The sequence below is a fragment of the Odocoileus virginianus genome, chromosome 11 (assembly GCF_023699985.2).
Source record: "Odocoileus virginianus isolate 20LAN1187 ecotype Illinois chromosome 11, Ovbor_1.2, whole genome shotgun sequence".
NCBI classification, from domain to species: Eukaryota; Metazoa; Chordata; class Mammalia; order Artiodactyla; family Cervidae; genus Odocoileus; species Odocoileus virginianus.
The window spans coordinates 57,837,135-57,849,328 of NC_069684.1; the positions used below are offsets into that span (position 1 = coordinate 57,837,135).

At 42.5% G+C, this 12,194-nt stretch overlaps 1 protein-coding gene across 4 annotated transcripts in view; it reads left to right on the plus strand.

Moving 5' to 3' along the window:
* Window positions 1–12,194, plus strand: part of ESRRG (estrogen related receptor gamma) — a 625,441-nt gene that overhangs the window by 9,432 nt on the left and 603,815 nt on the right. Inside the window, exon 1 of one of the 4 annotated variants that reach the window (XM_070474517.1) lies at window positions 2,305–2,505. The exons of the other annotated variants lie outside the window; for them this stretch is intronic. The gene's annotated coding sequence lies outside the window, so the exon portion shown is untranslated. Of the gene's footprint in view, window positions 1–2,304; window positions 2,506–12,194 lie in introns of those variants that run through there. 4 annotated transcript variants of the gene reach the window in all.

The following is a 12,194-nucleotide window of genomic DNA, read 5'->3' on the forward strand; positions in this document are numbered from 1 at the left end:
GTCTGTTAAGAGAATAGAAAATAATTTTAAGTCTCTCTTTAAAGACTTAGACTATCTTGCTCAGTCGCTCAATAGTGTCCAACTCTTTGTGACCCCATGAACTGTAGCCTGTCAGGCTCCTCTATCCATGGAATTTTCCAGGCAAGAATACTGGAGTGGCTTGCCATTCTCTTCTCCAACAGTATCTTTAGGGAAGTACAATAATGCACATAAAACTATTAAGATAACAATACAGTATAAATTTGTGCAGAAAATAAATGCTATGTGACAAATTCATATGTATGGTGACAGAATTAGAACTTGGATTGAAGTTTGGGCTACAGGTTTTGTTTAGTTTTGTCTTCTGGTTGGGCTGGGTCTTTGTTGCAGTGTGCAGTGTTCTCTAGTTCTGACACTTGGAATTAGTTGCCCTGAAGAATGTGGGATCTTAGTTCCCTGACCAGGGAGTGAACCTGTGTCCCCTGAATTGAAAGGTAAATTCTTAACCACTGTATCACCAGGGAAGTCCCCAGCTATTATCTACTAGCTCTGTGACTCTCACCTCTATAAGCCATGGTTTTCCCACTTGCAAAATGGGCATAGTTTCTTCTGTCTTATAGGATTATCATAGAATCAAATGGGACCGAGTATTTGAAAATTTTTTTTGGTGTATGATGGAGACTACACACATTGTGAGAAGAAAGGAGGAAAGATACTGGAAGCATTGTGCTTGATAATAGGGGCTGTGTCTCAGCTGACCTGTACCCCTGATTCTGGCCCTGTGCCTTTTTCTGAGGGGGCTCAGTAAATGTTGATAAATACATGCATTCCAGGCACCTAGGGTCAGCCCTTGACCTATATTATTCTTTAAATCTTCCCAGTAATCTTGTGTGGTAGACACTGTCTCCATTTCATAGGTGAAGAATCAGAAGTTCAAGATTTTAAACAACTCAATCACCAGTAGGTAGAAAGTAGTCGTGTCAGGATAGGAAGCTGTCATTACATTATAGGGTAGGGAAATGACCATTACATGTGAACTGTAGTGTGGGCAAAATGAAAAGCGAAAGATTTGGGTAATTGACCAGGTGCCCAGGCAGCTTATGGGCCAGCGTTCAGAGAAGCAGGTAAACACGTCCCTGTGCTGCCTGACACATTGAACACGGCCTTTGGTTAAACCGTCAGCCCTGATTTCTACCCTTTGAAGTAAGATGTGCAGTTGTGAGAAAATACCATATAATATACCATAGCCTAGTCTTGTCATCCGGAGAAGGCAGTGGCACCCCACTCCAGTACTCTTGCCTGGAGAGTCCCAGGGACGGCGGAGCCCGGTGGGCTGCCGTCTATGGGGTCGCACAGAGTTGGACACGACTGAAGTGACTTAGCAGCAGCAGCAGACTTGTCATCAGGACAGGAGGAGGAGGAAGCGCCCTGAGGCACACACAGATACTGAAGTGGTTAACCAGTGATTTGGACCAAGTTTGCCCAGCAGCCAGCACCCCGCCCCTAAACCCCCTCTATCTCTTACACTCTCTTCACTTTCCTCTTGGAGCTGGCAAGGTCTAGAATCTCCATTCTCCTCCATCATAGGGTGAAAGAAGGTGATATGCACAGCATATTCATACTCTGCTTGCCTGATCCTGAAATCCCAAGAGCCTATTCTATTAGTAGGTTCGCCTGGAGTGAAGTTTTACAGTTGTGGCCAGTTTAGAATCAACAGTAAAAAAGATGGCCCCCAACCAAACAGGAATTTGATAGCTCCGACTTCTGAACTCGGAATTAGGTACCCAGGTCTCCAGTCCTGATTTATTTTCCCTCGGTTTATTTGTGAGGAATGTCCAGGGAGCCTGAAATACTCAGTACGGAATTAGTAACCCACCGTGGATCTGACGTTTTGTATAATAGAGAACCGTGCCTTTTAAAAATTAAGGTTCATTTTTAAAAATTCTATAAAAATACAATCCATGGTAGGTCAGGACAGCAGGGATTGGGGACTATATTTATAAAAGTCCAGGAAATACCTTGTACTGTTGGCAGAGTCTAGCCGGTAACAGTGTTTAGATTCCCGGGGAACTGCGCTAACCTCTTCGAGGTGAAACCTGGGATGGGGTGGGAGGGGAGAGATGCCTTGTACGCGCCTCTGTGACCTGTGGTAAGTCTGCTGGGTTGAATTGTGTGAAGTTGTCAAAGGTGGCTCTGCTCTCCAGCCCTTGGCACCAGCTCCGCTGAAATGTGATACCATTGGTTTTCAGTAAAGGTTCCTTTCTGCAGGGCTGCAAACACAGATCAGCTGCTACTGTGTATACACAACCAGGGAGCAGATCACCCAGCACATTCAAAGCAGCCTTTTTAACCCCGAGACTTTCCAAGATCTCCTCTCCACGCAGGAAGTTTCCTTCTCTGTTGTCAGATTTAGCACCGCGCTCTTGTCATCAGATCCGCGCTAGACTCCCTGCTGCACGGTAGAGAGGCTTCCTTAAGACATTTGTCCTTGAAACTGCACCAAACTCTTGGAAGAGCCCAGAACGTGTAAGTATGTACGATTTAGGCAGCAAGCAGACGGGGCAGAGCTGCAATCAACCATTATACAATATCCGATTAGCAGTGCAGGAGGGATTTTTCTGACGTTTTGTTACATTCATTTTCCATTCGTTCTGAGGAAACAAATCAATTCTAGCTTCTGATACAGTGACTTTGCAGTAGATGGGGTTGTAATATGTTAGCTTTAACTATTTGCTGTTCTCATTTAGCGTGGAGATGTGACTTGTGGGACGATGGTGGTGGGCATTAAACTAGAAAACTTGTAAATTTTGATTAGGAATGATAATTGCTGAGCATGTCCATCTTGAGAAACAAGTTTGCTTTGGGGAATGTTTTTAGAAGAATTAACCACCTAAGTTCATGGACAGTAGAATGGATTTGGACCGTCCTTGCTCTCAATGAAACATATTAGTTTGCAGTTTTAATTTACCCGTAAAGAGCATTCCACTGGGGTTTTTGTCTTAATTGAATCCTACCCAAGGCTGTCGGTGTGACGTTTTACTGGCTTGTGTGTATCTGGTTAAGTTACTTTGCTGGTTTGCAGTCTGGTTGAACTGTTGTTCAGGCACGCTTTGGATCCTAAGAGCAACCAGGTGAAGGAAATGCTCACAAAATTGGGTGGGGGTGGGGGGAGGGAGGATTTATTTACAAGGGTGGTCGTGTTCCTCTTGAAAGCTGTTTAGCTGCACAATGTGTGCGTCTGTCAGATGGAGACCACAGACCGAATACTCTGAAGCTCTAAGTCGAATGTCAGCTTGGCCACTTTCGTAACTCCAACCAATAAAAAGCCCGTGCCCCTTCGCCATCAATTTTTAATATGTACCAATACTTGGGTTTATAAGATTAATTTCTCTCCGATTAGGCTGATTGATAGCTGGATTGTGGTTTCTTAAGAGCTGGTTCCCTGAAACCCACAGCAGGGCTGCATTCCATTTAACTAGTGAATGTAAAAACGGGTAACCATGGATTCAGCCCCCACTCCCTGCCAGTGCAATGACTTGTTGTAAACAATACAAATGAGCCAGGAGAGCAGAGGCAACCAGACATGAAATGATTTTAATAGAAATTACGGTAAAAGGTCATGTGATTTGGGATCAGCTTCTGTTCAGTTTTAAAGGGAAAGTCCGTCTTTTCTCCCCCACCTTGCCCACCCTGCTCCCCTCTCCCCCCTCACCTATTCCCAAGCAACCCAAGTAGACAGCTCCACAAACTTGGTGGGTCCCAGGCTCTGCTTCCGTGGAGAAGGGTGGCCACTGTCATGCTGGGCAAAGCGTGGTGACTGGTGGGTTTTCACGGTAAGTACCTTCCTTTTAGAAACCCAAAGGACATCTGTGTCTTCCTGGGCTTCCTCCATGGAAGGTCATGCTAAAAGTGTGCTTTAGAAGTCCTCAAGCTTTGATGTAGGAGGAATAGGTCATTTTGTTCCTTGGCTTTTACGTGATGCCACTGTCTTTTCTCTGCCTTCCTAAATTTCTGGATTATTTGAGAACCTTGGCCTTTCTGAAAACTGTTCTTGGCTTTAGAAGCCACTCCTGCAATATGGTAATGAGCACAGGCAGATTCTGGGAGAAGCGCCGTGTCTAACCTCTAGGTTGGAGTCCAGGCAGACCTTTGCTGAGTTCTACAAGGACGCGCCTTTGCAATGTGATTTGCATTTCTCTGCTAGAAATGGTTTCTGGACATGAGCGTGGCTGTAGATTCATACATTTGCCTTCAACCAGGAATCATTAACACACTGTATGTGTGTCAAGCGCTACCCTTGTGGTTTTTTTGGGACTGATCTCAGCTGTGCTTGTTAAAGGAAATGAAAGAAGAAACTCTAGTCTTTAGAGTTGGGGGGAAAGGGGACACTTAGAAGCCAGATTTGGAGGGTGGTCCTGGCGAATGAAGGGGTTCAGAGTCACTGTGTTGGACAATCCCGGGCACCCTGGGGAAAGGTCTCTCTCTACGTGTGTTGTGTCTCAAGGTGAAATAGACTCGAACTGGTCTATGCACAGATGGTAGAAATCATCGTTTCATCTTGGAACAAAAGATCATGCTGTGTGTATATCTTACCTACTTTTATCATATGGATACTTCCGAATAGATGCATCATTGTACATATAGAGATGTCATATTGAATAATAGAATTTGGGTTGTTTATTTTTCTATTAATGCCTTCATTACAATAGACCCCATCAGCATGTGGAAAAACGCTTGGGGGTTGTAATTTAGAAGTTCAGTAAGATAACAGAGCATCAGTCTTTTCTGTGTCCACTCAGGAGTTTTATCTAGCAGACTCTTTGTTTAGACCTATGAGTGTTAACACAGTACTTATATTTAAACTTTTTTTTTAATGAGCTTCTATGAGTGTTAACACAGTACTTATATTTAAACTTTTTTTTTAATGAGCTTTTTAAGATATTGGAGTGCCTCGTCCCATGCTTAGACTGAAGAATTTGGAATGTTCTGGTTGTCTATAGCTTCATGGTTTGTTAGCTCTTCTGATACTAGGTTTGCTTATCTAAAAGGAAAGAAGAAACCGTAGTCATTCATGTTGTGAGGAAAAGGAGCAATTTGCAGCTGGCAGGGGAACACCAAGTCTTGGTGAGGTGATAAATGATAATGAAATACAGTATTTTTACTTTTCCTGGTTTTGATTCCCTACACTGAAGAGCAGGAGTAAAGTGTCAGCTACAAGGTGGTTAGAAGCACAGCCCGTGGAGTGAGACCTGGCTTGGAGATTTTGTTCCGGACTTGATCACTGTGCTTAAGAATTGGAGCAAAGTGATTTCACCTCTCTGTCGGACACATTGTCCTCTGTAGACTGAGGAGGGTCAGGCCTGCTCATGGGCAGGTGAAAGGGTTAACTTCACCTGCATAGAAGGTATTTTCAAGGTATTTTCCACCATGTCTGGCATAAGCTGTTCCTAGTTTCATTGTTATTTTTGATCGAGGAAGCATTTGGTGAAGTAGAATCCTGCTCTAAGTGTTGGGTCAGAGATCGATAGTCACATCATGGGCCGGTCCTGCTCTAGTGACAGTTGTACATGCAGTAACTGGTCATCACTTGGGAGATGGTGATTTAGTTTTGTAACCTGGTGTAGTTTTGTTAACATAACATTTGCCGTAGGCCCAAAGTAATATCTTTTTGCCATGTAGTTTTTCATTTCCATGCAGATTATTTAGAAAATTATTTAAGTTTTTTTTTGGTGTGTGTATTTTTGATTTCTGATGCTGTGGGTATTTGAGGCAACGTGAGCATTTTCTCTGTGATCCTGTTGCCAGAGCTGAGAGTGGAAAAACACCTAGAGGTATAAGACCTTCATCATTACATCAATCCTAAAAGCTTAAAGCTAGTGGTAACTAGTTCTTGAAGATAATCACATCTACTAAAGAGCAGTAGTAATTCACAGGGTAGTAAGCATGAAAGTTACATGCTACCAAAGAGGTATTTCTTAAAAAAATAAAAATTTATTGAAGTATGCTTATTTACTGTGTTGTGTTAATTTCTGCTGTAAAGCAAAAGGATTCAGTTATACATATATATATTTTTTACATATTCTTTTCCATTGTGGTTTATCTTGAGAAGATTGTCTACATGTTTGCTCTGTCCTTTGACCTTCCTGAACTCTAAGCTTCTGATTCTCTGCTTCTTGTCTGTCTCCCCACCTCTTTCCTTCCTTCCTTGCCTCCTGCTGTCCCTCCTTCCTCCCTTCCTTCCTTTTATCTCTTATTATTCTCTCAACTCCATAGCGTTTTCTTTTTCTTTGTGAATCAGAAGGGTTCAAGGGAAGAGACAAAGAGGGAGAAGAGACCCGCAGTCTTTTCATGTTAGTCCTGGTTTTATAAATGGAAACTTTAAGAAGAGTCAGAAAAATCTGTTTTTCTTTCTCCTGCTATTGAACTGGAGAGGCACATCTGAAGTGACCTGCAGACTCCAGGGAAGCCTCGTTGGGTAACTATTTGTTGATTCATTGATTAAACGGCCTGGAGGGAAGGGGCATGAGGTACGGAGATCCCCTTAGTAGTGAGAGCTTTGAAACTCCAGGCTGCAGTGTGCAGTAGGTTGGCTTCTCTGTGACCTTCCAACCACTAATCTCCTTTAAGAACTGAATCAAAGCAGTTAAGGGATTTTTGTCAGATGGATTTTGCCTACAGTTGGGTTTTTGGCAGTTGTGTGTCGAAGGCAATACATTCTTCGCAGGGATATGAATTTTTTTTTTTTTTTTTCCAGAAAGGAATGAAGACAAGATGCCAGCAGGATTCTCTAGAGAGGGACTCTTGTTTATCCATGGTCATGTTCAGGCCAGGCCAGCTGTCAGGTGGATGACTTTCTCACACTTCCCAGCCAACCTCCCCCTTAACCACCCTTGTCTGGTGGTCTGGTCAACAAATGCTCCTGTGCCAGCGGGTCCCTCTCCATCATCTTCTTTTCCAAGGGCAGAGAGAAAGCCTGCCATTAGAACTGATATCATGTGAGTGATGATGGTGTCTGGTGTCTACTTTCAGGCAGTTGTAGTGTGTAGTATTAGAGCTGGAGATGGTTCATTTTAAATGGATAAATGACTGCTCCAGAATCACACAACCCGTGAGCTGTACAGCCAGGGCTACAAGCTGAAATTTCTGATTCCCAGGCTGGCACTCTTTTGAGGACTCCTGCCTTCCACTGAACAGACCAAAAAAGAGAGAGTTTATGTTACATTGGAAGAAAACAAGCCAGTTTAGTAAATGGTAAGGCTGTTTTAAAGAGATTGCTCAAAAGAGACATATACATTTAGTTCTAATCCTCAAGCAGTAATTTAGAAGCTCAGTGAGCCTTGAGAAAGATACCAAGTCATTCTGAGCTGTAATTTTCTTCATTGTACATCTGAGATTAAAACAATAAAAAATCAGTGACAACAACTAAGCAATAAATATAATGCTTATATTTTAGGTTTGTGGTGAGGATTAAATAAGATTATGTATGGAAAGTCCCTAATCTCATGCTTGACACAAGATAGATATCAGTAAATATTATTGTCATTCCTCTTTTCTTTTCAAGGTTGGTGGTGGAGTCCTGTAGGGTAGAATTATGAGGAAAATCTTCAGAAGGCATCTGGAATTGTGTAGCTCAATGATTTTCAACATTTTTTTTTTCCTGCTTTAACACATGCAGAAAAATATATGTGAAGAATGCTTGTTGGTGGTGTTGTTTAGTTGCTGAGCTGTGTCTGACTCTTTGTGACCCTATGCACTGTAGCCTGTCATGCTCCTCTGTCCATGGGATTTCCCAGGAAAGGATACTGGAGTGGGTTGCTATTTCTTTCTCCAGGGGATCTTCCTAACCCAGAGGTCAAACTCACATCTCCTGCACTGGCAAGCGGATTCTTTAACACTGAGCCATCAGGGAAAGCCCATGCTTGGCACAGAATGATCAATAAATAGTAACACGGTGGTGATGATGGTCATGGTGGTGGTGGTGATGAAAAGATGCAAATGCTGATGCACCTGAGGTCCTCATACCACGGATGAACCCAGGGCTCTAAGCAAGTCCTAAAGTTTTAGTTTGGATAACTGCTTCCTTTCCAACAGTAGAGAGGAAGTCACAATGTTGGTGAGCAAGAGCTATGCCTTTATATCTACACTCATTTAAATTAAAAAGAAAATCAATGGATACATTTATACGTATGGCTGAGACCCTTTGCTAGCCACCTGAAACTATCACAAAATTGTTAATTGGCTATACTCCAATATAAATGAACAAGTTTAGAAAGAAAATCATAAGTAGGCTTCAGTACTTTGTCGTTGTTGTTGTTCAGTTGCTAAGTTTTGTCCGACTCTTTGCAAGCTCGCGGACTGTAGCCTGCCAGATTGCTCTGTCCTTAGACTACCCACTGGACACTGGGGGTAGTTACCAGTTACCATTGTTCTTGTCTTGTCTCCAGACAAGAACACTGGAATGGGTTACTCTTTGCTTCTCCAAGGGATCTTCCCGACCCAGGGACTAAACCCATGTCTCCTGCATTGCTGGCAAATACTTTACTACTTCACCACCAGAAAAGCCCTCTGTACTTTGTTGCTGCTGCTGCTAAGTCGCTTCAGTCGTGTCCGACTCTGTGTGACCCCATGGACTGCAGCCCGCCAGGCTCCTCTGTCCATGGGATTTTCCAGCTAAGAGTACTGGAGTGGGGTGCCATTGCCTTCTCCGCAGTACTTTGTTACTGATAACAAATTACTAGCAGTTTGGTTGGTCTAGAAGATGCTCTCTTTCCTAGCATTTTGAAAGGTGCTTTATATCCCAGTCCTGAACTCACAGGCTTGAGCCTTGGATCAACCCCTCATGAGCTATGATGACCTAGGAAATAACTGAGTTAATACCTGGAAAGTATTAATAGTAAGAAAAATGTCTAGTACACAGTAATTGTTAGCAATTCTTAGAAGTTTTTGTCTCTAAGCTATTTGATAGGGCAGTGTCCTACCTTCAAGATTCCCTCTGAAAAATCACCATTATTAATGTTAACCATGGTATCATTAATAATAAAACTGTTTGAGTTTTAACATAATAAAAGCTGCTCTTTATTGTGTACTTACCATTTAAAAAGGCATTATGCCATGTGTTTTAAATGGTATCATAATTGATTTAATTCTCCCATTATTCTTTTGAAATAGATAGTGTTACTTGCATCTTATAAATGAGAAAATGGAGCCTACAAGAGGTAATAGAGCTTGCCCAGCTAGTGAGTGACAGACAAAGCCTCCAATTTATAATCTTCTATACATATCTCCCCTACACTGTTCACTAAGTTGGAAACAGTTTGCAGAGTTGGTGGAAAAGGTGTATTTTCTGGAATGAAAGAGACCCAATAATCATGAAATATATTTCTTCTAGGACATTTAGGGACTCAGACAGTAAAGAATCTGCCCACAGTTCAGGAGACCTGGGTTCGATCCCTGGGTTGGGAAGATCCCCTGGAGAAGGGAATGGCAACCCACTCCAGTATTCTTGCTTGGAGAATCCCATGGAGAGAGGAGCCTGGCAGGCTACAGTCCATGGGATCACAAAGAGCTGGACACGACTGACCGACTAACACACACACACAAGATGTTCAGGAGACTCAGACCAGAAACAGGGAAGATGATCACAGTAAAAAGCAATTTATTTTATTTACTTGATAATAAGAAAAATCTAGAAATATACTTTAACTTGATCTTAAGGACAGGAAGAGATAAGAGACAGTGGTGGAAAAGGATAATGAATAATGAGGAGGAAGAAAAGGAGGAAGAGGAGAGAGAGAGAGAGAGTGGCATAGAACATGGCTATCATTTAACACTCAAGCAATCGTGGAGGCAGATGATCCAGAATCATCATCCTCATTTTAGATATTATTTTGTCCAATGCAGCACAACTAGAAATAATGGACCTGGGATTTACTCTGTGTATTCTATCTTTACATCCAGGGCACTCTCCTGCTACATTATTCTGTTTTTTGAGACATAAAGATTCATACAAAGATATAGACACATGAAGAGAAAGAAACATACGTACACTGACATGCAGACAAATAATATTAGAACCATCTGTTAGCTTTTACAGATGTGAACATGAAGACTTTCCAAAGCCCCTTTGTGCTTTTGCAGCTATAGGCATAAGTTAGATTAATTCATATGCAGAAGGCAAGATGTTTAAAAATATTATTAAATATTTAATGCTTTTTATTTAAAATTAAGTTTTTACTTCCTTACTGAGTTGATTTAAAAAAAAAAAAAAATCTCGTGGGTTGTCAGTGACACTTTCTTCCTAATTTACAGATGAAGAAAAGGAGTTATACAGAAGTTAAATTATTTCCCTGAGATCATAGAAGTTGATAGCAGATATGAATGTCCTCTGGTTTTTGACCCTCCAGAAAAAGACTTTTCTCTTTCCTGTGACGATCTCTTCTAATTGGTACGGTTATCACTTAATCAGCTTCTAAGAACTTGGAGACACATGGATGAAAGAGTCACACCTGTGTACGTAATGAGGTTCTTTCTTCAAAGTGGAAAGAGAGGTTGACCCTTCCCTGAAGGTTTTCTTCTTGCCTTCAAGTTTGGAAGACCATCTCCTGATCTTTAAGGAATGACATAAGGGCTATAGTTTACAACGTTCTTTTTCCCCGTAGAATCCAGGCTGGGCACTGGAGAGAATCCTGTGCCTTCTTGTGCTTTAGCCTCCTGGGGTCCACCAGATGCTCTGGTGTCTTCCCCAGACAGTTGCCTGCTGCTCCCACGATATGTCCGACTGGCACTCTGCTTGTAAGGCAGATGGAGTTCCCTTTCAAGAAGTACGTCTGCTCTGCATGCTTGTTTTGAAGATGTGGGTTTTCGTTAAGTACAGGGGGTCAGGAAAAGAGGGAGGTCCCAAAGTGTTGTGTGAGAAATGAGAGGCAGTCCATGTACAGTGGAAACAGGCAAATGTGGAAAGCTTTGTAGTTTCCAAGGTTAATGGCAAGGTCAGACCACCTTCTCAATCAGTTTAAGCAGCATCCCTAAAGTTAGGCCACTGGGAAAACTTTTTTTGTTCTTGGGGAAAATCTGGTAACTGTCCAGTAACCCTTTTTCTGTGTTTAAATGATGAAGGTAGAAAAGGAAGATTAAAAGGAGGTAAATGTGATGGCTTTTCACCTTTTCCCTTAGACAGTCATGGAACCATCTGGCCAGCTTTGAGGAAAGCTGCTTGAGAATAACTGTGCTTATCGATAAATAATTGTTTTCTTACCAGGTCCACTGAAATAACATACAGAATGACCCCCTCTAGGTTTAAGTATTTCTTCTAATAACACATGATATTTGTGTAGTGGAAGTTTATGAAGTCACAAATTATCATTTCCCTTTTATAGCTAAGTTAACTTAGCAAGATTAAGTGGCTTGTTCAGAGGGACACTGTTAAAAAGAGAGCAGAAGGCTCAGAATTGAGTCTTCGGGCACCTAGATCTGGGTTGCTTCTACCTCTTAGCAATTCCAGTCTTAAAAGAGGGTTGGTGTGAGGTAGGACTGAAGACCGGGTGGGAAGGGCATTAGAAAGGGGAAAATAGATGGGGAAAACAAACAGCCCTGAGAATATTAGAAGAAATAACTTGTGATGTCTGTTTTTGTGGTGGGTGCGGTACCTGTGGCTACAGGATGGTGCAAAGATTCTGGTTTTTGTCCTCAACTAAAGATGAAGGCTGGGATTTCCCAGGCAGCTCAGCAGTAATGAATCCACCAGCAGTTTGGGAGCCTGGGTCAGGAAGATCCCCTGGAGGAGGAAATGGCAGCCCACTCCAGTATTCTTGCCTGGGAAATCTCATGGACAGAGGAGCCTGGCAGGTTACAGCCCATGGGGCCGCAAAGTGTGAGACACGACTTAGTAACTAAACAACAAAGATGAAGGCCAGGGGACAGGGGAAGGGGAGTCCCCCAGGGATGGCTCATAGGGATGCAGGTGACTTCTCCCTGCCTCAGTCCCCTAACTTTCCTCTCTTAGGTCAGGCACTGGAGCGAAGATATACTCTCAGCTTCTCAGCAGATGGAATCGAGGCAGCTCTAAGCAAAAGAGAAATGACCTTGTACATGCACACTTAGTTCCTGGTCATTCAATGCCCCGCCCGCTTCACCCCGTCATAGGAGCATAATCCAGGACAGTAATAGCATCTGAAACATGAAGGAACAACTAAATGAGATCCAGTGTGTGAGTGGGC